Source organism: Adiantum capillus-veneris, chromosome 26, assembly GCF_014529385.1.
Source record: "Adiantum capillus-veneris isolate H3 chromosome 26, ASM1452938v2, whole genome shotgun sequence".
NCBI classification, from domain to species: domain Eukaryota; kingdom Viridiplantae; phylum Streptophyta; class Polypodiopsida; order Polypodiales; family Pteridaceae; genus Adiantum; species Adiantum capillus-veneris.
In genome coordinates, this window is record NC_140956.1 from 63,803,824 (window position 1) to 63,826,778 (window position 22,955).

The following is a 22,955-nucleotide window of genomic DNA, read 5'->3' on the forward strand; positions in this document are numbered from 1 at the left end:
GAAAAATTCTAAGTCGTGAAGCATCGTCATCTTTGTTGGAGACGATACAAGCAATGTCGAAATCATCCAAAAAGTCGGTGGTGAGATCCTCTCCCTTCTTTCCACTGAACGTGGGGAAAGAAACACTTGCCATGGTAGTGACTCAGGAAATTACAAACCTTTTTTCTTTTTTTTCGTTTTTTTTTTTACATTACATTAACAGTGCGGCTCATAGCAGCTTTTTACAAGGGTGGGTGGATAGGTTAAAACAAGATAAAGATAGAAACATTAAAGGAATGATGGTAATCTAATATGGGGAGAATGATAGGGTTTGGGGAATTGAGTATTTCTCCTAGTACGGCTGCACCGAATAGGTGTACGATCTTCTGTTGGTACTTTCCTATCTACATAGATATTCACATGCATATGCTGCAAGAATCTGAACGGGAATGCCGTTGGCCTGTTTTCCATCATGCACAGAGGATGAAATACTTACTTATACTCTTATCGTGCCAGTGTTGATGAGTCGGCACATCCACAAGAGGTCATCGCCTTTCATGGGCTCTACCTTTCCTTCGTTGCTCAGCACGTAGGGGTGATGGCGACGCGTCTGACCACTCCCAGCCTCTTGGCTAACAACAATTGCAGGTAATTTCCGTAGTCAGCGTGTTGCATGAATTCTACTCCATTCAATTGCAGCTCGTCCCCAGCCCACTGGGTTTCTCCCATGGTAGAGAGCTTCTTCAAGATAAGTTGTACCGAGAGAGGAGGAAGATCCTCCACTCTCTTTCCAAAACAGCGAGAGCAGTAGTCGAACCACTCTTCTCTAGGACATGGGAATCTTCTTACCACTTCTTCTTCCGGATTTTCGAAGTGGATTGGTAGCACTCGCATGCGTCGTGCAAACCGGTAGGCGACCTTTCGCCGCTTAGCTTCGGATGACTTCCTCTTTGGCAAACTAGGTACAACCCGGCTTTTTGAGCTTGAAGCACTTGCTTGGCCAGATGCTTCTCCCTTCGGGGTCATGTGTTTCCAGACTGGCTTATCTTCTCGTTTCCTTTGGCTCGAGTAGCCCCTTTAGGCCACTTTGGAGTTATAACTTTGACTATAGTTTCTTTAAGGAAAAGAGGTCTCACCGTTTGCTTCCCTTCCTTGATGTGAATGACTTCTTTGCGATGAATGTCGATGTAGATGACTTCAGCCCTTTCGCTGCCTTCGTTGCTGGCACTCATTGACAGTGTGCCTTGGTTGACAACAGTGATGGCACTTCACCGACCTTCCACCTGATGCTCTCAATTTATAGTTAGAACGAGCGACACGAGATGGAGAATTTACCTCTTGAATGCTGACGACACTGCAGCATGGCAATAGCACCTCAATGAATGCGGCTAGTGCCTCCTTCGTCTCTTCTTCTTCCGTCCTCCAGTTAAAAAATTCCTTCAACCATTCGTCCATGATTGATAGTGGGCGACACTTTCAGCATTGTAAACTGAAGGGTCTTAGAAAGCCCTCCTCAGTGGGGGCACCAAATGACGGGAGCAAAGCGAACCCCGAACCCCCAACGGCCTCTAAAACACCGGGGACCAAATGGCGCGCCTCGAGCCTGTCATGGTAAAGCAAACAGGGGGCACCACCTAGCTTCAGCGGCTAGGACGCAAACAACACACCACCATAACAAAGTTTTCATCCAAGAGAGATGGATGCTTGGGAGTAATGATGAAAAGGAAAGGGAATGAGATCAAGTGAGAGAGAGAGAGAGAGATTGAGGGAGGGGGTATAGCGGCTTAGTACTTAGGCATCACAAAAGGATAGCGAATCCGCACACCCTTCACATATACACAAGCTCACTCCAAAACACAAGACTAGGTGGCGATTCCGCACACCTCACATGGGCAAAGCATTGCAAGAAAACATACTCACAAAACCTCAAGCTTTATTTAGAGAATTAGGCGATAAAATGGGGAGCATAGGGTAGGGGAATGAGAAGGGAGAGCGTGGTAAAGCACATGGCGGATAGGTGGGAGTTGATGGCGAAGACTTGCACGAGGGTTATGGCCATCATCCTTCATTTAGTTTCCCTTCATCTTTCATAGCCCAAGTGTGTAGAGGTCATGCTCAAGACGAGCATGGTGATTGCGGTGATGGTGATGGTGTGGGTGTGTGTGTGTGCACTAGGCACACACAGTGCATAGTGTACTCTTTGGTGATGGTGTGTGTGTAGTGTGATGGTGACCCCTCTTTATATAGGGGAGGAGGGGGGAGGAATTCTAGAATTTAGAAATGAAGAAATCATTATCTACATAGGCCATGTGACTGTGGGCCCCACTTGTCTGGCTGTGTGTATATGTGCCAAAACAGCAGTCTCGTGAGAGAGAGACTAAGAGAGAGAGAGATGGGTTGATGAAAAAAAGTGAGAGGTGACATGGAGAATAAATTAATTACAAGAGGGGAGAGAGGGGAGTGTGTTCAGAGGTGAATCTGTGTGCAGATGTGTGTGAACACAAGAAAAATCAGGTAACCACCCGGTGGGGATGGGTCTGTGGGCACCTTTTTCAGTGAAACTGAGGTTGTGTGAGTGTGGGGGAGGTTATTTAGCTACAAGACAAGAGACATGGCGCCCTTTAGAGAGAGATGGGGGTATTTGGGTCATGGGATATGATAGGAGAGAGAAAGGGGGGGTGGGGTATACTATTTTGGAAAATAGCATAAGTTGCATGTGAGTTAGGGTGCATTATTGGTGAGTTAGAATGCATTATTGGTGAGAGGTGGGGTAGCTTGAGGGGAGAGAGAAAGGAGAAAGGACAAGGGGAAGAGAGAGGGGGTTGCCCTTTTGAGTGGAGGAGAGGAAAAGGGACACACGGCGGGGCAACAGTGAAGAAAAAGGAGGCAAGGTGGGGATGGGCTGCCCCGCAGGCATGAGGTGGCCTATTTTACCTTTCTCATATATTTACATAATCATACTTTATTTTTTCTTACTTTTTCCAATGTCTTTTATCACTCCCTCCCTAAGAGGGGGTTTTCATGGGGTGGGGACGAGAGAAGAGGGGTATGGGAGCTTGGCTTGTGAAAAGCCCCCATCATTGGCAAACATTATTTGCAAACAGAAAACAACTACCACATATACACGGCCCTCCATATTGCTTGGTGTTGAAAAAGCTCAAGTGTGTTGGGCCCACCCCTTGCATCACATAGTTCCCGCCCGAATCAAATTTCTAGCTTTGCTCACTTTCATCCATCTGCAACAACCTACAATAGTGCTTTACCCAAGCACGTATCCATATATGCACACAAAAAGCCTATAGCACTTTTGCACCTCTTGGAACATCATCTTGGCTCATCAACATATATGGATCTGCAAACATATTAGTCCAACCAACCAATACAAGTGGTTCTGCAACCACATCATCTGTATGAACCAACACTTCTGACCCTCCCTCTCAACCATGTAAAGTAGAGCTCCTCTCAAGGGAACCCTGTATCCGATGGATAACATATTGCACAGCTGCACTTACAAGCATACCTTTCAACCATGAGTTGCATGTCTCCTTTGAAAGCTTGGACACATCCTGGGAATCACGTTCATATGCCATAGAGCACACCTGCTGCATTGGAACCACCATTGACTCCATGCTCTCCTGCACCTCCTCTTTGAACTCAATTACATTGTCATCAATCCCTTCATCATCAATTGGCCCTTCAATATATTCAACAGCACCGCTTTATCACCTGCATTTTCTTGCTCTTCCACTTCATTCTCGGCCAAAGAAGATAGAGAATCATCCCCTACCGCACTGCCTTGGTCTTCTCCCAAATCCAAGCTTGCTTTACCTTTTATGGCATAACTCTATACCTATTGCACTACTGTGGCACACTCCATAGCAACCTTAACAAGACCAGCCATCAACATGGCACCGCATAGCATCTTTACCTGCATGTCTACCTCTGTAGGCCTCGATTCCTCCACTTGGACTTCATCAAGCATGTTGGTTTGCACTTTCTCCTCCAACACAATTTTCACATCTTTATCTACATGCAACAGATCAAATTACTCATACCTCAAGTGAGAAGAATCTGTTTCCCATGTCGTGTCAGTATCTATGAACTACTATCCTTTGTTTCCACTTCTTCTTCTGTCTCAACATATGAGATTTCCTTTAGTTTTACTGCTTCAACATCGTCTACAAACCGCACTCTTTGATTACTAGCACTCACCAATGGAGCTTGACCAACCAAACATGAGTTTGCTAGCGCATCTTCTACTCGATCAAGAACCACTTGCACTTGTTTCACAATTGGAGCTTCCCTAACTGGCATCCTTGGCATTGAAATTGCTCCACCTCTTTGCAACCATAAAACCCTTGATTCCTGTTGCATCGATATGTCTCTTTGCCTCACCCTTGGCTTCACTTCAACCACTTCAACTGGCCTAGGACCCATTGTATTTGACAGACTTTGCCTCACTTGCCACTTCTTCAAGATCTTCTTCATCTGACCTCTTGCCAAATTTACCGCTTCAGCATACGTCACAGGCCCATCAGCTTCAACCTTGTAGCAAAAATCCTCATGTAGGCAATCCAAAACCTTTCTCAACTTTAAATAATCAAAACTTTTGGAAGCAGTTACCTCCATCACTTGTCTCCAAAGCGCTTCAAATTCCCATTCAAAAGCTCAAAAATCACCATCCAGCCTTTCCTTTAGAGCATCCAATCTTCTCTTCACTTCATGCACTTGCATATCCAACACATATTGCCATCAAAAATCCACTTCTAAGCTATCCAATCCACCTTTTCTTCATCTCGTAATCCGTTGTACCATCGTTTTGCTTTTCCATGAACCAAGAGTGGAAAAACTTGAACCACGCCTTCTTCTCTTGATAACCTTCTTTCCAGCAAAAATAAACCATAATATTGCAACCAGGTTTTTTCATCTTCCACCCCAGTGAAAATAGGAAAACCCATCCAAGCCATCTTTCACTGCACCTGCTCTTCAAAATCTGCACTTCATCAGTCCCAAAACCATAACTTTACCTTCAAATAGTAGCAATCGTGTGCTCCTCAGTGTGGGAGCACCAGAAGATGGATGGGGGGAAAGGGGAACACACCTGGCATATAATAACAAACCTCTTTATAGCCCACGATAACCATTGCACCCTGATCGACTAGATTTCACCTTCCAAACTCGACAATTCGACTGCAAATCCTACGCACGACGATACACACACAAATGTACACACATGACCTTTACACTAGCCTAGCCTACTGTTAGCTTCCACACAACACAAACTGCACTCTCTTTCTCTCCCACTCACACCACAGGCCCGGAGAGGCACACGCTTCTCAAACTGGTACCAGGGATAGAGCAAAGAAGAGAAGGGGGAAACGGGGGGAAGAGATAACACCAAACTCGGCTATGGTTTTCTTTCTAATCACAACAAAAAGCTATTACAATTTCATGGAATCCATACTATCGCATGGCGTAGTCGTATCCAATATGACGAACAACAAAGGGGTTGGGAAAGTCTCTGATGCCGCCTCGGAATCGTTCCCCTCTTGAGAACGCAAGCGAGAGAATTTTTGTTCCAAGCCTCGAGAGCTTCTCTGCACAGCCGTTGGAGGCTTTCTTCACAATCCCTTTTCACAAAAGGTTCCGCCTTCAATCCTCTGCGAAAACCCTCCCTCTTCTGCTTCTTCTCCAAAAAAACCTTGGGTGGTGCACTATATGTAATCATGTTGATGTGTAACGTGAGTTCAAAAGGAGGGGTTTTAAAATACAAAAAACTTAAGCAATTTAGCAGTGATATATTAAAATAAGGGGTTTTAATATTCAATTTTAGAAAATAATTCATAAAATAAGGGGTCATTAAATTCATTCAGACATCTTAAAAGAGGCCCCGCGAATGCACATTATATAGGGGGTACTGAACGGTGAACCCCCCAAGAAAAAAACCCTCCTCATGCAAAACATTTCTCCCCACTTTGGTGTGTGCGAGTCCTAGCCTTATTCTCGGCCTCCTTTCTATTTTTAGCTTTTCTTTACCGCATGTGAAAGCACCCTTTTGTGGCAGCCCCACCTTGAGCCTCAAGTTTACCCAGTTGTGGTGGTGCCACTGTGGGCTCCGCCTCTTATCAAAAGGTGTTTTGTGCCTTTAGAGCACACGGGCATTGCCCCCTGCAAACCGCCAAGTCATCACCTGCATCGCAAACTGCACCGCCCTCTACCACCGATGGACGCCCAACGTGCCAACACGCAGAGCCAGACGCGCGTTAGCCATAGCCAACAAGGCCCCAAGCTCCACGACCATGCTTATGCCCATTAGGGACGCCTCACTTGGCCCATATAGTCTGTCCACCCATGTACTTCATCTACATGTGGGACCATCTTTTGCCACATGGCAGCACCCTAGGTGAGCATTCCTTAGGCCTCCAAAATTCAACAAAAGCTTCAAAAAACTCCATTTCCCCCTTCTTGTGTTGCTTGCCAATTGTCACCTGCTAATCCGATTGCCAGGCTGCAAAATTCAACCTAAATCTCACATGACTGCCTTTGCTTCTTCATGACCTTGCCACACTTCAAGATTCTCCAAGACCCTCAACCGAGACCACAAATAGAGGAACTTTCACCTGCAACCAATCCCGAGCAAATGCACCCAGATTCCCAATTGTTATAGCTTTTTTCTTTGGGCCCCGTTTGACGAGCAGTCAACTCTTGCTAGCTCCATACAATACATAGCACCTTCTCAAACCCTATTGAGGCCCAAAAAATGTCAGATAACACGATTCCCCATGTGGTCAAGTGGACGCCAACGCGATCCCCGGCAAAACATTAACTGGTTATAACTGCTATCCATAGCTTCAATCTGCAATCTGAAAAGATGGTATGCTCCATAATTTGAGCACTACACGTCTATACACTGACATCACCTTGGGCCATCTGTCCCCAACTGCCCTATCCAACAATAATCTGCAGTGCACCTTCACACACCAATATCTTGGGCTCCATAGCTCTGTTTGATGAGCCATCTAGACCTATTCCTTCAACAACACAAGCTCTACACATCTTGGTCAAAAACAGCACTTTGATCACCCTTGGATGTTCCATACTTTTGAATGAAGTATGGTAAGTGATTAAAAATGATGTGTTGCAAATAAAACAAGTTGTTAGGAATTTTAAATAAACTTTCTAGCCCTTATCAATTAAAAGGGTGCATTAACAATACCATGTAATGAGTAATCCGAGTTTCAATCCATGTTGATCTAAATGCTTTCTTTAGTAGCTAAAGGTTCTCCTTAAACTTTTTTAGATCATTTTGTGTCCACTCATCTTTGTCACACATCTGAAAGAGCACATCGATGGAATGCCACACTTCACCCTTGGCATTGCGAGTTGTGGGTTCCTAGTCCTTCACTGCCGTATGGAGATTTTTCCATTGCTAAAACTCAATTTTGTTGACATAAGTGGACTCATATATCCTTCCACACTTGTTTAGCTTCTTATCTTTGACGCCTATTTGCTTTGATAAAAAAAGATGTGCCTTGACCCCACCAATAGATGGTTTGCAAGGTACATCTTTATCATTGGTTGACCTTTTCTCGTCCCGTTGAATTTTCACATTGCCTCCATGGAGACCCATCTCTGACAAAACTAGTCAAAGTGCCGCTACCACAACCTTCTATTCTTTTGATTTCTTTATTTTCCAAGCAAACCCAATGTACAGATACACCAACTTTTCCACAATTCTGCAAAGAGCATGCATTGTAAAAATGTGGACATTGACAAGTGGAATATCTAGGAGTGGGTGGAAATTAGGATCCTCATTGTGGCGAGTAGGTTCCTTTATCGACCATTTTGGGTCCATCGTCTTTGTAGGCTCGGTACAATACAAGCATGGAGCCTTTACCATAGCACCCATTCCACAATTATACATACACTTCAGGGTTTTGAGGTCACCTACAAGATACCATTGGACCTGAAAGTCTCCCTTCCCATTGTCAACCAGCACCTTTCCTTGATTCATTTGTTTGTCAATGATATCAGGGATAGAGGTTTGATGGAACACCCGATATAAAAATGTCGTGGTCTTCTTTCTTTACCTTCAAGATTCAATCTGCATGAGACGTTAAAGTGAATCTAAATTTAATCTCAAGAGGGCTCACCAAAGATGAAGAGAAGGTGGAAAGGGAATACCTGAAAAGTACCAAGCCACCATATGTTTGTTTATGATTCAACACTAAAGTATGAAGGATCATCAGTGGGGCATTTTGAGAGATCCATATTCATCAATGTTATTGTGACTCGTTCTAGCTTCTTCGCTTTGAGGATCTCACACCCATCTAGCTTCAAAACAAAATGCAGAACGCCACTTGTCTCTTCAAATGTTACATTGTAGAACTCAACCATTCTAGTTTGCAACAAAGTGAGGTCCATGAAGATATTGTTGTACTCATCATAGGTTACAGTTGTTCCTTGAGATCTATAAATACCATCAATATGAAATGGCCGTCCAATGAAATGTGTCTGTCCATGGTTGAGTTGAAGTCTCTCTTTCCAAATACTTGTTGTTGCTGGTAGAAGTTTAGACTTTATTCCATTCTTCACAAAAATGGAGGAGATAGATTGTTGAATAGCTGAGTACCCTCTCTTACTCACACCAAGGGAGTCAAGGATGCCCTGTATTTCACTTTGCACGTACTGCACTCTTTGTAATAAAACGGTCAACAACATCCTGCTGCAAAACCTTATACTTTTTGTCATGTATTATATCCTTTGTGAGACCACTTGTTATCAAAGGCTTCAATTGCTTTCCTAAATTTGCCTTTGGATCTATGTTTTCTTTGTCTTGATATATAGCATGTCTACATAGAACATATAGCAAACATACAAAAAAACAATGTATAGTTGAAATAAACTAAAAGGTTCACAATCCTAACCTCAGTGCTTGTATTCTTTTCTTGAGACCTTCTGAGCCAACCTTTCAAGGTTTTAAGATTTTGTAGTCTCTTCTTTTGCACAAAAGCACCTAAGCTTGTATCTTTTCTTTGTAAGTTACAGACTCTTTCTTGCAATACATGTATTTCTTGTGTGCACTACAAAAGGGTTTTTTGTTCCTCACAATGCAAAGTAGAAATTCGTACAATCTCACATTAGGAAAATTTTGGACTCAAAAATGGGCCTTGTAAGAATTGTTGATGTGGCATAGATTTCAAAAGTGGGGATCGGTAAATTTTTTGCAAATAAGATCCAAACTTGTCGGAGGTTGGAAATTTAGAATCTACTCTTCAAATGATATCTATTGATATATAGCATGCATGTATCGGACATTGCCTTCGTGAAGATCTAGAAAAAGGTGATTTTAGATTACCATAACGGTAACAAAACCTGGCTGATTGAAAAAAAATGGCATAACTTTCATAGAATTCATCCAAACTTTTTGGACCTTGGCTCTTTAGAATCCAATTTTCAAGAACTTTCCAATGATAGGTCATATCATGGGGTTCTAAGCAATATTTAGAGGGGTCTACCGGGTTGCTTTCTTTTGTACAACTTTGATGATGTGGCAGTCTTAAAAGGCCCAAAAATGAGTTCAAAATTTTCCTAATGTTCGCTTGATGGTGAACCCCGATTTTCTAAATTTCTGATTTCCCAGTTAGAGCTTTGCAGTAGCCAAGTAAACCATTATGTCTGTCACCTGCAAAGGTCAATAAAGTAGGCAGGTTTACAAATGTAGGGGAGGCATTGGTCATAAAATTCAAAGGATAGAGGGATCCATTTGTCCATAATTCTATGTGTTTTGCTCCTTCTACTCTGAGTATTGCTTTCTTCGTGTGTGTTACTACTGTGTTTGTTTTACGTCACTTGCATCATATTCAGGACTCAAATCAACATGTAGATGATATTTATGACGTTTAGTGAGAAGGTTTGAGGGGGTGGATGAATAAGCCATGAATACACAGTCAAAAAAATCAAGAAACGAAAGAGTATAGCACAATTACTCCTTAGACTACCTACTGCATACATCGTATGGAAACGAAATACCCTCCTATATGATGAGGTGCATTCAATATAATTGAAAAGGGACATTCCATCAATCATTATGTTCGTTATGACTGTCAAAAGAATCCACTTCGAAGTACACTTTTTGAATGGTTGATGAAGACCCCTTTTCTTTTACCACACCAATTTTCTAGATAGACAAGGAAAAAATTTGAATTTTCTTAGAAGGCCCTCCAAATGACCTCCCAAATTCCCTAAACAATAACACATGGTGAGATAATCATGTACATATCTTCCCACATTAAATGGTGAATGTTCTAACAATCTCCTTTTTGTGGATGGTAGTGGATACCTTGTCTCACCCTGATCAATTACTAGGGGCCTCAAGTCTATGAAATGAGGAATTTATTGACTGTATGTAGCTAGAGATGGTCTAATGTTTTTACTAAGAATATAGTCAGATGTTTTTCAAGTCTCAAATGATCTTCAATTCCACTTTCTGTTTTGTTTTTTGATATAAATTGCACTTTGTCTTTAAGAAATTGTCTTTGAAACTTTTTAATCTTGCTTTAATATTTAATGATAAATACTAATCTTAAGGTCTTAATTAATATGAGTATGATTCAAATTAAGCAAAAATTAAACATAAACACACACAGGTGTACACACACACACACACCCCTAAGTACTATTACAACTAAATCTTTGTGGGCACGAAGATGCCTCTTCACTTGGACCTAACTACCTACTACAAACCTAGGCTCTATAACATACTAATTTTCAGGAAATATAATCCATTCCCTTTTGGTCTCCCCCCCCCCCCCCTCCCCTGAACAAAACAAAAACCCCCCAATCGGTCCGGAGCTCCCCTTTATCACTTTGAGGTGGGTCTCTTTTACCTCTCCTTTGCATAACAAGAGGTTGTCCAATGGGACACCACCCCTAATAAGGGACTTGGCTCCTTTTAGTTTTTTGTGACACCAAATGTGGGGTCTTAAAGGCTTGACGTCAAGCGGGTTAATTATTTTTTCGCGCACATCCCCTCTTCCTCTTAACTATGTTGCACCCACCATCTCTGCAAGTACATATGATTGTTTTGCCCCCCCCACCTCTCCCACTTTGTCTCTATATAGGGGGCCATGGAGGCTACCATTGCCAATTGAATGCCTTGGGGGTTGAGCACAGTTCAATGTGGTCTCCTACACGATAGCCATCCTCAACACTTCCTTCAATGGTGTGACCATTATATATACAAGGTGAGGGTAGCTTTGAGCCCCTCACTTGACCTTGCCTTTGTGTTGGTATATGTGTGTGCATAAAGTGAGATTTGAGGGTTTTCTTTCATGGCCTGCTTATTTTCTAACACCATGCAGATGATAACAAAAAAGGGTGCTTCTTAGGTCCACACTCTGCTTAATTTGGTATTTATTGGTTCCATTACTTTCTGTTACAACGGTATAAAGTTGGTTAAATTTAAACTCCAAAAAGGAAAGGGAGTGGGGGCTACACGGTATTTTTTAGCCCGGTGGGCTTGCTTAGCAAAAGGCAACACGGGGTGGTTTTTATCTTGTGATTGTGCTCTATTAATCTTATTGATTATCAGAGTGTTTTGGGCATGTTCATTATTCTCTGAACGTTGTGAAAATGGGGCCTTGAGTACATTGAGGTGTTAGGGATTTTATAAGTTGTGCCATAAAATTTCTTGGGGTTTGTCATAGGGCTTAAAAGCACCTAGGGGCTAGCTCTCCATATTCTGCCATGTACTCAATATGATTGTTGTTGTTGAGGTGGTCTTTTGATGCAATAAAACAAGTCTATGGCTAACCTAGGCTTCACATTAGATAGTAGATTTTTTAGTTCAAATGTTCCCAACCTTTAGAGAGAGGTGCAAGGTAAGTTGGTTTTCTACTCTAGGTGTGTGGAGGTTTGGTCTAAAGATTCATTGAAATGTGGAGATAAGTAAAGCTCCACCACTTGCCCAATCTTTGAGCAAATGAAACATGGAGAGAATCAAGCTTCACCACTTGTTCAAACTAGGCTCCATTGAAGCATGGAGAGAAGCTAAGAATCACCACTTGTCCAAGCTAGGATCCATTGAAACACGGAGAGAAGAAATCTTCACTATTTTTTTTAGTGTTAATCTCCATTGAAACATGAGAAACAAATATATATGTTGTACATGGGTTGTTTTGTTTCAAGGTCCACGACTTGTCCAAGCTAGGCTTTATTAAAACATGGTGTAAAGCAAAGATCCACCACTTGCCCAACATATTCTTCATAGTAGATAACAATCCATTTAAGTTCAAGGTCCAACACATGTCCAACCGTTTGACAAAGGTTCAAGTTAAGTTGGTTTTCTAAGCTAGGTGTGGGAAAGTTTGGTCAAAAGATTCATTGAAACATGGAGAGAATCCAAGATCCATCTCTTTTCCAAGCTTTGAACAAATGAAACAATGGAGAGAAGAAAGCCTCATCACTTGTTCAAACTAGGCTCCATTAAATCATGGAGAGAAGTTAAGAACCACCTCTTGTCCAAGCTAGGCTCCATTGAAACATGGAGAGAAGAAAGCTTCACCATTTCTCCAAGCTAAACTCCATTTAAACATGCAAAACCCATATATATGTTGTACATGGAGAGCAATGTTTCAAGGTCCACCACGTGTCCAAGCTAGGCTCTATTGAAACATGGTGTGAAGCAAAGCTCCACCACTTGTCCAACCTAAACTTCATAGTAGATTGTAGTTCATTTAGTTCAAAGGTCCAACACTTGGCCAACCTTTAGAGAGAGGTGCAAGGTAAGCTGGTTTTCTAAGCTAGGGGAAGGGAGATTTGTTCTATAGATTCATTAAAACATGGAGAGAAGAGAGGCTCCACCACTTTTCCAAGCTTTGATCAAATGAAACATGGAGAGAAGAAATCTTTGACACTTGTCTAAGCTACGCTCCATTAAAGAATGGAGATAATCTAGGAACCACCACTTGTCCAAGCTTGGCTCCATTGAAACAAGAAGAGAAGAAATCTTCACCATTTGTCCAAGTTAAACTCCATTGATACATGCAAAACCCATAAGATGCAATGTTCAAAGTTTCCAAAGGATGGTTCAATAAAAGCTACATGTAGGTTCCAACTTCTGCATAGTGATGTTTGTGGGCCTATGCAAACTCTTATCCTTAGGCAATTACCTATACTTTGTGACTTTTATTGAGGATTACCCTAAACATGCATGTGTGTATCCACTTAAAGGTAAGTCTAAAGTGTTGATGTGCTTCAAGAAATTTCTAGCTATGGTTGAGAATGTCTGTAAATGTAGTATGGGTACCCTCCATTCAGATTGGGGGGGGGCGGGGGGGGGGGGGTTATGTCTCATGAGTTTAATGCATTTCCGGATAATCATGGGATAAAACACCCATAGCTCTGTATACACCTCAACAAATGGTGTTGCTGAATGAAAAAAGAAGTCACTTATAGAGATGACATGATGTATGGTCAAGATCCAAGCTTTCCTACATTTGTTTTGGCCTGAGACTATCATTTGTGCTACTTATGTACTTACCAGGTGTCCTACCAAATCCTTGTAGCCTATGACTCATTATGAAGCATGGCATGGTAAGAAGCCATCTATTCATAACATGCACCTTTTTGGTTGTTTAGCTTATGCTTTGGTGCCACAAACATACTGCAAAAAATTGGATGATTAGACTATTAAATGCATTTTTGTTGGTTACAATACTAAAAGCAAAGGTTATAGGTTGTGCCATCTGTTAAAAAAAAATCTTGGTTTTACAAGATTTTGTGTTTGTGGAAGATTCTATTCCTTGGGGGATTCACTATTAGTAATAGGGGGATATAACCTGCATGCATCCAAATTATAGGAACTTCCCTATGTACGATTTCTTACATGCTAACCTACCCCCTACATACAAAGAAGATATAGACGTTCTCGTAATGAGCCATCCCCCTCATACACATTTCGCACAAAATGTAATGATGAACAATCGAGAATATCAATGGGTCCTCTCGTCTCCTTCATAGGAGAGCCCAAATTTCTTCTCATACAAGTAGCCCTTCCTAGGTACCATGTGACAAGACTTACCTTTCTCTTAAACCTTGAGTTATCCTTTTAAGACATACTCTTAAGAGTGCAGCACAATCAGAGCCTACTATAAGACATGTTCTACTTTGAAATTGACCTTCTTATCAAATAAATAGTAAACCCCACTTTTCACCCTTGTCAATTTGTCCTTAGATTAGTATTTCCATTTAAATGGCTCACTAGTGTGCCCTTGCATATTTATTTCCAATCAACCTCCACAAAAGGTAATATTTTACTCTCGATCTTTTCCTCTTTATCAAAAATAGAGTCTAAGAGGTGACGTAACTCGCACTCAATTGGCCATTGTCACCTCATCATCTATAGATTGGCTCAAATGTACTCAATCATGCCAAAAGGGATGTCATATAATTATTCTAGCAATTGCTCTCTCTAGCATTTTCTCTATGTCATTTTGCCAAATCTGTATCTATCTCTGCATTACGTACAAGTTGCCCTCCCGACACCTGTGCCTTTATCTGCCCTAGGCAACCACCTCTACTTGCAGTTCCTTGGTAGTTGAGGGCATGCCTGTTGCTCTCGGAGGTGGCTACTATGCACCATCGGAGACAAGAGGTTGTCCAGCTATTGTTGGCGTTGTTTTCAGCCACACTCATCCATCTTCCACTACCACGTCTAGCAAGAATGACAAAAATGTGCCACTTAGAAACATCTATTTAAAAATTGGAAGGGTTTTAGACAAAAACACAACTATATATCTTCAGTTTCTCAAAATCCCAATGTAATTTCCATATTTTTCTCCTGTATACATCTAAATGACAATTCTACTTCTTCGAAAGTGTTCATGGTTCCAAACATAAGATTCACTAATACTATGAAGTATTAAAGAGCATGCAAGAGTCGGAACTCAAAGGCAAAAGCAAGAAAATACAAAAATTTGTAGTTTAGAAGCTTGCCTCAAAAAAGCAGAGCATAGTTCTCTATTGGGCTTTTTCTTCAACAGGATTTGATGTAGCTCATGAAAAAAAGTCCTAAGTTTTCCAATCTAGAGAGCTCAAAGAGCCTCAATAGTGCAGAAATATGGCGGAACCCCCCTGACCAATCTAGTAAGAGCTCCACAATGTCAAATATCAAATAGACCACTGGGAATGACTTCACAGCACCGACAGCCCTGCACTACAAAAGTCTTCCAAGGAATCAAAACGTAGAACAAAATCACTAATAATCACATAAAACATTTGTAGTCTACTAGTTTCTGCCTTTTACCTTCCTCTTGTGTGGGCTGACAAGTCCTTTCTTGATGCTTCCAACTTTGTCAGAGACACCAAAGGTGCAAGCGTCCATTAGAAAATACAAAGAGTATAAAAACTTATCACATTTCTTTACATTGGCAAGGTTGTTTGAGGGGCTTTGTACATGTTTTGTTGAGCTGATTGAGGATGAATTCAAACAAAATGTGGCATATATGAGATGAGCGACAACTTGTGTATGCAAATGGCTGCTTCATCTTCCTAAAAATCTCCAACAGATTGGGAGGTTTTACCTGTGCAAGCTCCACCATAGACAAAGAGAGGGAAAAACAAATGACAAGGCTCTCCAAGCAAGCCAAGGAGCTGGTTAATCTCACTGTTATGTGAAGGTAATTGGCCAGCAAGGTGCGAGTAGATCATGTCTGGGGAGGTCAGAGCTCCCTCTGACAAGTGTTGCTCTTCATGTTGGGAATCACATTGACGGATTGCAAACGGATTGCAACTTTCAAAGAAGACGATGCATGGCTATGAGTCCTATGACCCATCTCCCCCCGAATATAGAATTGGGATTGTGGGGTGCATTCCCTTTAGTTACCCTTCTGATTCCATCGCCAGAAGGGGAGCAATAGGTAGGGTGAATGCCCTCCCTGTCTTCAGCTCGCATATTGCTACCTACCATTTTCCCACCCTCAAACTCTTCAGAAGCTGGATACACACTCTGAATACATGTCTACCCATCTTTTTGGTGATGGGTGGCCATGCATTACACAATAGCTACAAAATGTTTTCAGCCCCCGGGTTCTATTCAGCCTTTGTTATGTAACATGTACTAGGGGTAGTAATGTAAGCTCACATAACATTTATGACACTTTGTTACCTCTTTTTAATGGTGGAGACTTGAATGTAAATACAATAAGGAAAATTTATAATAAAATGTTAAGGATAAGCCTATTATTGATGCAGATGTGCATGGTGTACCTGATGTGAAAAGGAGTGAGAATGAGGAGGCTAGAGGTATGGCAAAATGGTTGGTGCATACTTTGCATGATAGTAAATTGAGTGCACCTATGTCTAGTCGTACTCATTTAGATTCTTGTTTGTGCCTAAGTCCACACCATGGAGCTCTCCCCTTACTCTACCTTCTCTAAATTCAATGTAATTGCCTACTACTAGACTTACCTACTTGATTTAGTTGCTTCCTGCATTGACTCCACATTCTACACACACCCACACACACACACACACACATATGGAGAGGTATGCACTACCAAGAGGTGAATTGGGTTGATCTTGATGCCTACATCACTCGTGATGTCATCCAAAGATTTTCTCAGAAGCCTATATAATGGCTCACTATGTACTAGCACTCTAGTGCAATAACCGATCCACTTCGTGCCTATTCTTTGTGCATTGAATCTCCTAATTGTGCTTGGTGTGGCTGTACATGATGTTGTCACCATCATCATAAACGCTAGTCTAATATATCCACCCTAATATATGTATTTATCATGTGGTATTAGAGCTTAAAAGCTAGAGAAAGCTTTCAATCTAGCACTAGATCCTATTGATCGATCTTGCATTTAAATTCATCTCCCTAAGCTAGGCCATTGAATTTGTCTCTCTTTCTTGCAATGGCTGCCACTCATAATTCCTTGAATTTAATTGCATAATAAACTTGAATGCAATCCTCGCAATGTAAAAATTTTATACAATGCCTACAGCAGACCTCAGTGCCTTGCAGATTGTGCAAAAATTCATAGTTCAGAGGGATGGGACACACCGGATGTGTTTCCAAAAGAATCTGCTTTCTTCGATGACTACTTCGGGTATAGGAAGGTGATTATTCACACCAAAATGGGAGTACCTGTGACAAACAAATCCCTTATTCAGGAATAGTATGACTCACATGCCAATGAAGAAATGTTCCAGCCAAAGATCACAAAGGATTAATTATTGGAATCAACCATCAGACATACTCAAGTAATGGAACAACTATACTCCATTGGTGAAAGGATGTCATAGTGGATATTATTGAGTGCATTATGTTAGAGCCATTAGAATTTATTAGAAACTTTTGAGACACCATGTAGACTTTTGAAAACCCAAAGTTTTGTGATATAGAAATTAGATTAATTTATTTATTATTCTTTCTCCTATTTTCTTCTCATCTTATCTTTAAGTGTCTATTCTATTTGATTTAAGAACTTTGAGTGAAATATAATATTTTACTAAGTGTGACCTTGGTTGATATGGTACAATAAAGTACCATGCCTCCTAGAGGAAATGCAACTCCTGTTAATGAAAATGCGCCTATTGTTCCTCAACACACCATCATTGATAGAGCCATCAATGCCATGCTTCACAAGTCTCAACCTGGGAAGTTTAGCGGGGAAGGCAAAGATGTAGGCAAAGTTCTTGAAGATTGGATTGAGCGCATGGATGACTACTTTAACTTGGCTCATTCGTCAACAGTAAACAAAGCTATCCGCGCTAAGTTCAAACTAGGAAAAACAGCCAAGCATTGGTGGAGAGACAATTTCATAGAAAACAATGTTGATCCTAATGTTACGACTTGGGATTATCTTAAGACTTAGCGTAAGAAGAACTATCAAAATAGGGTCTATTATTTAGACTGTTATGAATGAGTTTCTTGACTGTACTCAAGGAACCAGAGATCTGGAATCATACTATCAACATTTCTTAACGCTTGTCAAGTATAGTCGAGTAGGGATGACTCAAGAGATCAAAGTAGCTCGATTCCTGTCAGGGTTATATAATCCTATAAAGACTAGACTTCAGAGTCTTTGCCTTACCAATGTTGCAGATGTCCTTGATGCAATAAAACCCATCGAAATAAAGTTATCTACTATCGGAAAGAGGAAACCAGAACCTGTTCCTGTTTGTGAACTCAAAACTTCCACTCTCGAGGAGGAACAAAGATTTGAAAATCCATAGCAAAGAAAAGAGAACTTATTATGTATGAAGGCCAGATGAGATCTTTTGTGCTACACTTTTCTTGATCCTGGTTATCAATCCAAGGATTGTCCATTTAACAATTCAAGCTTCACAGAATTGGTGGACAATTATGAACATAGAAACTTCAATCCGAATCATAATTTCCAAAAATTCTAGACCCATACCAATGCAAATTAAGCAAAACCAGAGACAGCCTCAAAACCAAGGGAATTTTAGACCAGGCAATCCACCTTTTGTTCGAAATGGACCGCCTATCAACAATAACAATAATGGGAATGTTAATCGTCAACTTCGTCCATGAGGAGGAGGAAATCAAAGACCTCAAGGAAGACCTCAAGTTAACAGAGCTCAAGGGGCTAGAGGTAAAGGAAATCAGGCAAACGCGTATCTTCATGGTGCAATTAATCATCGGGGAGTGAATGAACAATTTTCAGTTATTCAAACCCCAACGGAGTATCAAGGTAACCATTTTACCTTATTGATTGATTCAGGGAGTAGACATTCTTTCATATCTCCTAAGTGCATCAAAAACCTCATTTTGTCTGAACACCCTTATATAGAACTAGCTATGGGTAGGAGGGTTAGATCTTCTACTTCAGTGGGCAACTTGAGATTTGTTTTGGATGGTCATAACCGCTTGTAGTGATCCAACCGCTGCGTCGAATTGCTCGCGAGAGATGTTCTCGAACAACCAACGCCAAGTTTCAAATTTTGTATGCCGCTCCCAAAACTTGACCATCTCTCTAGTTGGTCAGCTAAGAGTGATATTTTTCTAAGTTAGTAATAACAAGAACAAATCATCAACTCTAATTTTTATAATCATTGATTTAGGTTGTAATTTAATCAAGCTTACATAATTTTCCTTCCATGCTGCTTTGCCTCTCGAGCCATAGTGCATGGGAGTTTGTATGGGCCTAAGCTTTGTGTTGTTGTCTGTAGGATGAGCCCATTGCAACCTGATCACTCTTTTCTTGCATTGCCCACTCCCACTCCGCATCTACCATGTTGCCACCATGATAGTTCTTTTCTGGATCTCTAACTTGGTTGGCTACTGCGCACTGTACATTGGACTGCTTGGTTTTCAAGAATGTTTTTATATAGCCCTCCAACCATTGTTGTGAAAAATATTGATAGGAGGCATTTGGAAATCTAGCATGCAACACGTCCTCAATGTAGCATGCGTGATCAGGAAACTGGTCTCTAAAATTTACAAAAAAATTCTTATACGTCAAATGTATAAGAATCTGAAAATGGCGTCAAAACAACCTGCCCTATGTTGTACCAAAGTCCACCTCCCTGCCATATTTTACCTTGTAGTAGTGGCCATGTGTGTTTGGAACGGGTGCATCATTATCCTTGTCGTCTGCTTCAGGGGAGGCATGCTCTAAAATAGGGGACTTCGTTCCCCGCCACTACCAAAACAAGTGAAGTGACAACATACAAGAAAATTCTTATACATCAAATGTATAAGAATCTAAAAATGGCAACAGAACGACCTGCCTCTATGTTGTACCAAAGTCCACCTCCCTGCCATATTTTACCTTGTAGTAGTGGCCATGTGTGTTTGGCACGGGTGCATAGTATCCTTTTCCTCTGCTTCAGGGGCGGCATGCTCTAAAATAGGGGACTTCGTTTCCCCCCACTACCAAAACAAGTGAAGTGACAACATTCCCTACCGCTTCATCTCTCTCGGCGCTCTCGCTGCCCATGGCTGCAATTAACAAAAATAAACTTATAACACTCATGGTCTGGGGTTAACTAGCCGCAAATAATCTGTATCTCTTTTGCTTGGTCTCACCGCCTCAATCCTTGAGCCCACTAGAGGCAATGTCCACCCCAGGTGGGAGCCCACTTGAGATGTGAACAAACCAAAAGAAGAGCCACATGGCTGCTTCCCACCAGGTGGTCTCTCATCTAGCATCTACATTATAGAGATCAATATAGGATTTAGCTTCCCCCCCCCTACTGACTCATCTATATATATCTACACAAGTATATATGCACATAAACACGTAGATACATATACATACTAGTAGACCTAAGTAGGGGCTAGTAGTACCAAGGTCAAGTGGCACCTCTTTAGATATCAACACATTCTCAACCGTGGTAAAACCAAAGGTACGTTTTAGTAATCCATGCATGAGTGGATCAATGACTGCAACGCCACGAGATTAAAAAAGGACTATACCCAAGAGGATGTGTCTAACCTTCAGGTGCTATGCTCCCGTACTCAATGTCTTAATACATGCATAAACAAATCTAGGCATTACCAACCCTCCTATAATTTAAGCATATACAATTACATACTCTCTACAATTAAGTATAATTGAAGTAGATACAATTATGTTAATGTAGCCATCGTTTAGGGTTTAGGATAAAGAGCTAGTGTTGTAAATGTAGCCATTGTTTTTTGTTGTGCGCAGTGTGAGAATGCTTCTGTCTCTGTAGGGTGCTTTGAAAAAAGAGCTTCTTTATTGTGCTTCTTGTGCAACTCCTCTACACAACAGCTGCTTCTTTGACCTAATGGATCATCCGTAGAGAGAAAGAGAGGGATAGACAGAAAGAGTGAGAGAAAGATAGGAAAGGTAGAGAGAAGAGCGTAGAAAGTGATTTTTGAACTCCATCTTGGGGAAGTAAATTTTTTTTTTCAAAGCACTCTACCGTTAAAGCCTCTCCACTCTCACATTACACACCCCACAAAACGGTGGCTTTGTTTACAATCATTGCTCTTTCTTGCAATCATTGCTCTCTCTCTCTCTCTCTCTTTACCTCCTCTCTCTATCTCCCTCTTTTTTTCTCTCCCTCTATATTTCTCTCTCTCTCCCTCTCTTTCTCTATTTCTCTCCTTTCTCCCTTAAACCTCTTTCTCTCTATTTCTCTCCCTCTCTTTCTCTCTCTCTCTCTCTGTCTATCTCTATCTCTATCTATCTATCTATCCCTCTCTTTATCTACTTCTCTCTTGCCCTCTCTCTCTATATCTATCTATCTATAGCTCCCTCTCTTTCTCTTTCTCTCTCTCTGTCTATCTATCTCTCCCTCTTTTTCTCTATTTCTCTCTCTCCCTCTCTTTCTCTCTCTCTCTCTCTCTGTATATATATATATATATCCCTCTCTTCCTCTATTTCTCTCTCTCTCTTTCCCTTTCTATTTCTCTTTCTCTCTCCCTCTCCCTCTCTCTCTCTCTCTCTTTCTCTCTCTATCTATCTCTCCGTCTCTTTCTCTCTCTTCTCTATCTATATCTATCTATTTCTTCCTCTCTCTCCCTTTCTTTCTCTATTTCTTTCTCTCTCTCTCTCTCTCTCTCTCTCTCTCTCTCTCTCTATCTCTCCCTCTCTTGCTCTATCTCTCTACCCTCTTTGTTTCTCTCTCTCCCTCTCTCTCTCTCTATGCTTCAGACAGCAGCGACGGTTAGGCATCCAACGACGAGAGAGTGGTATTTCAAGATTGGTGGCGACATTGCCATGGCTGACGAGTTGGTAGTAGATGTTCCCGTCTCCCTAGTACCCCTAATTGTCCCTGTACCTACGATGCTTTTGGGATTGTTTACAAGTGGCATCCAAGCTTTAATCTTTGCCACTTTAGCTGCATCTTATATCGGGGAATCTATGGAAGGTCATCATTAGTGGGATGAGGAAGGGAAAGATAGGCAATTTCACGGCATAAGCCACCAAGAAACCTACGTAGATTAGTACTTCTAACGAAAGGGGATATGATTTATGTATCAAATCCTGAATATTAAAAGAAGGAACCTCGCTACCATAAAAACTCATAGTCAAAGCCGCCACCAATAAAAATATTGAGCCACCATCTGTGTATAGGACAAATTTCGTGGCTGAGTATAAACGTCTTTTTCCGCCCCATAAACATAGTAGTAAATAGACTGGAATGAGTTCTATTTCCCACATAATGAAAAAAAGAAAAATGTCTCGGGAAACAAATAATCCAATTTGGCTGCCATACATAATCAGCATTAAAAAGTAAAATAGCCGTGTATTACGAGTGATAGGCCAAGCCGATAAGGTTGCCAGAGTAGTTGCAAAACCCGTCAATATGACAAGACCGAGGGAAAGCGCGTCGATTCCTAATGACCAGTGAAGATGGATATTGTTTATCCAGTTAAAGGTTTCCAACAACTGGATTGACTGATAATCGATTCAAAAATGACAATAAAATATGTAAGTAATTGGTAAAAATTCCAATATGCAAATACCCAGAGTATACCATCTAGTGACTTTGTTTCCATTACGAGGCAGGATTGGAATCATCAGACCAGCGAAAACTGGGAGGGAAACGATTACCGTTAACCGAGGTACATTACTAATCATGAATTAAAAAAGAAATAATTTTTAATAGAGACTGTGTAAGCCAAATGAGATGACTCATACCCAACTTTGGAAGTCAGAAGTTTTGGGTATGAGTTGAAATGAATGATTTAAGGATTAACTTTTCAGTCCTTCCTATTAATAAGCTAGACCCATACTACGGGTAGTTTTCAGCCCCCAAGTAGACACGTACACTCAGAAAATCTGTTGGATAGGCAGATTCACATCTCTTGCATCCCACACAATCTTCTATTCTAGGAGCAGAAGCTATTTGATTTGCCTTGCATCCATCCCACGGTATCATTTCTAGCACATCTGTTGGGCATGCTCTTACACACTGGGTACAACCAATACATGTATCATAGATTTTCATTGAATGTGCCATTG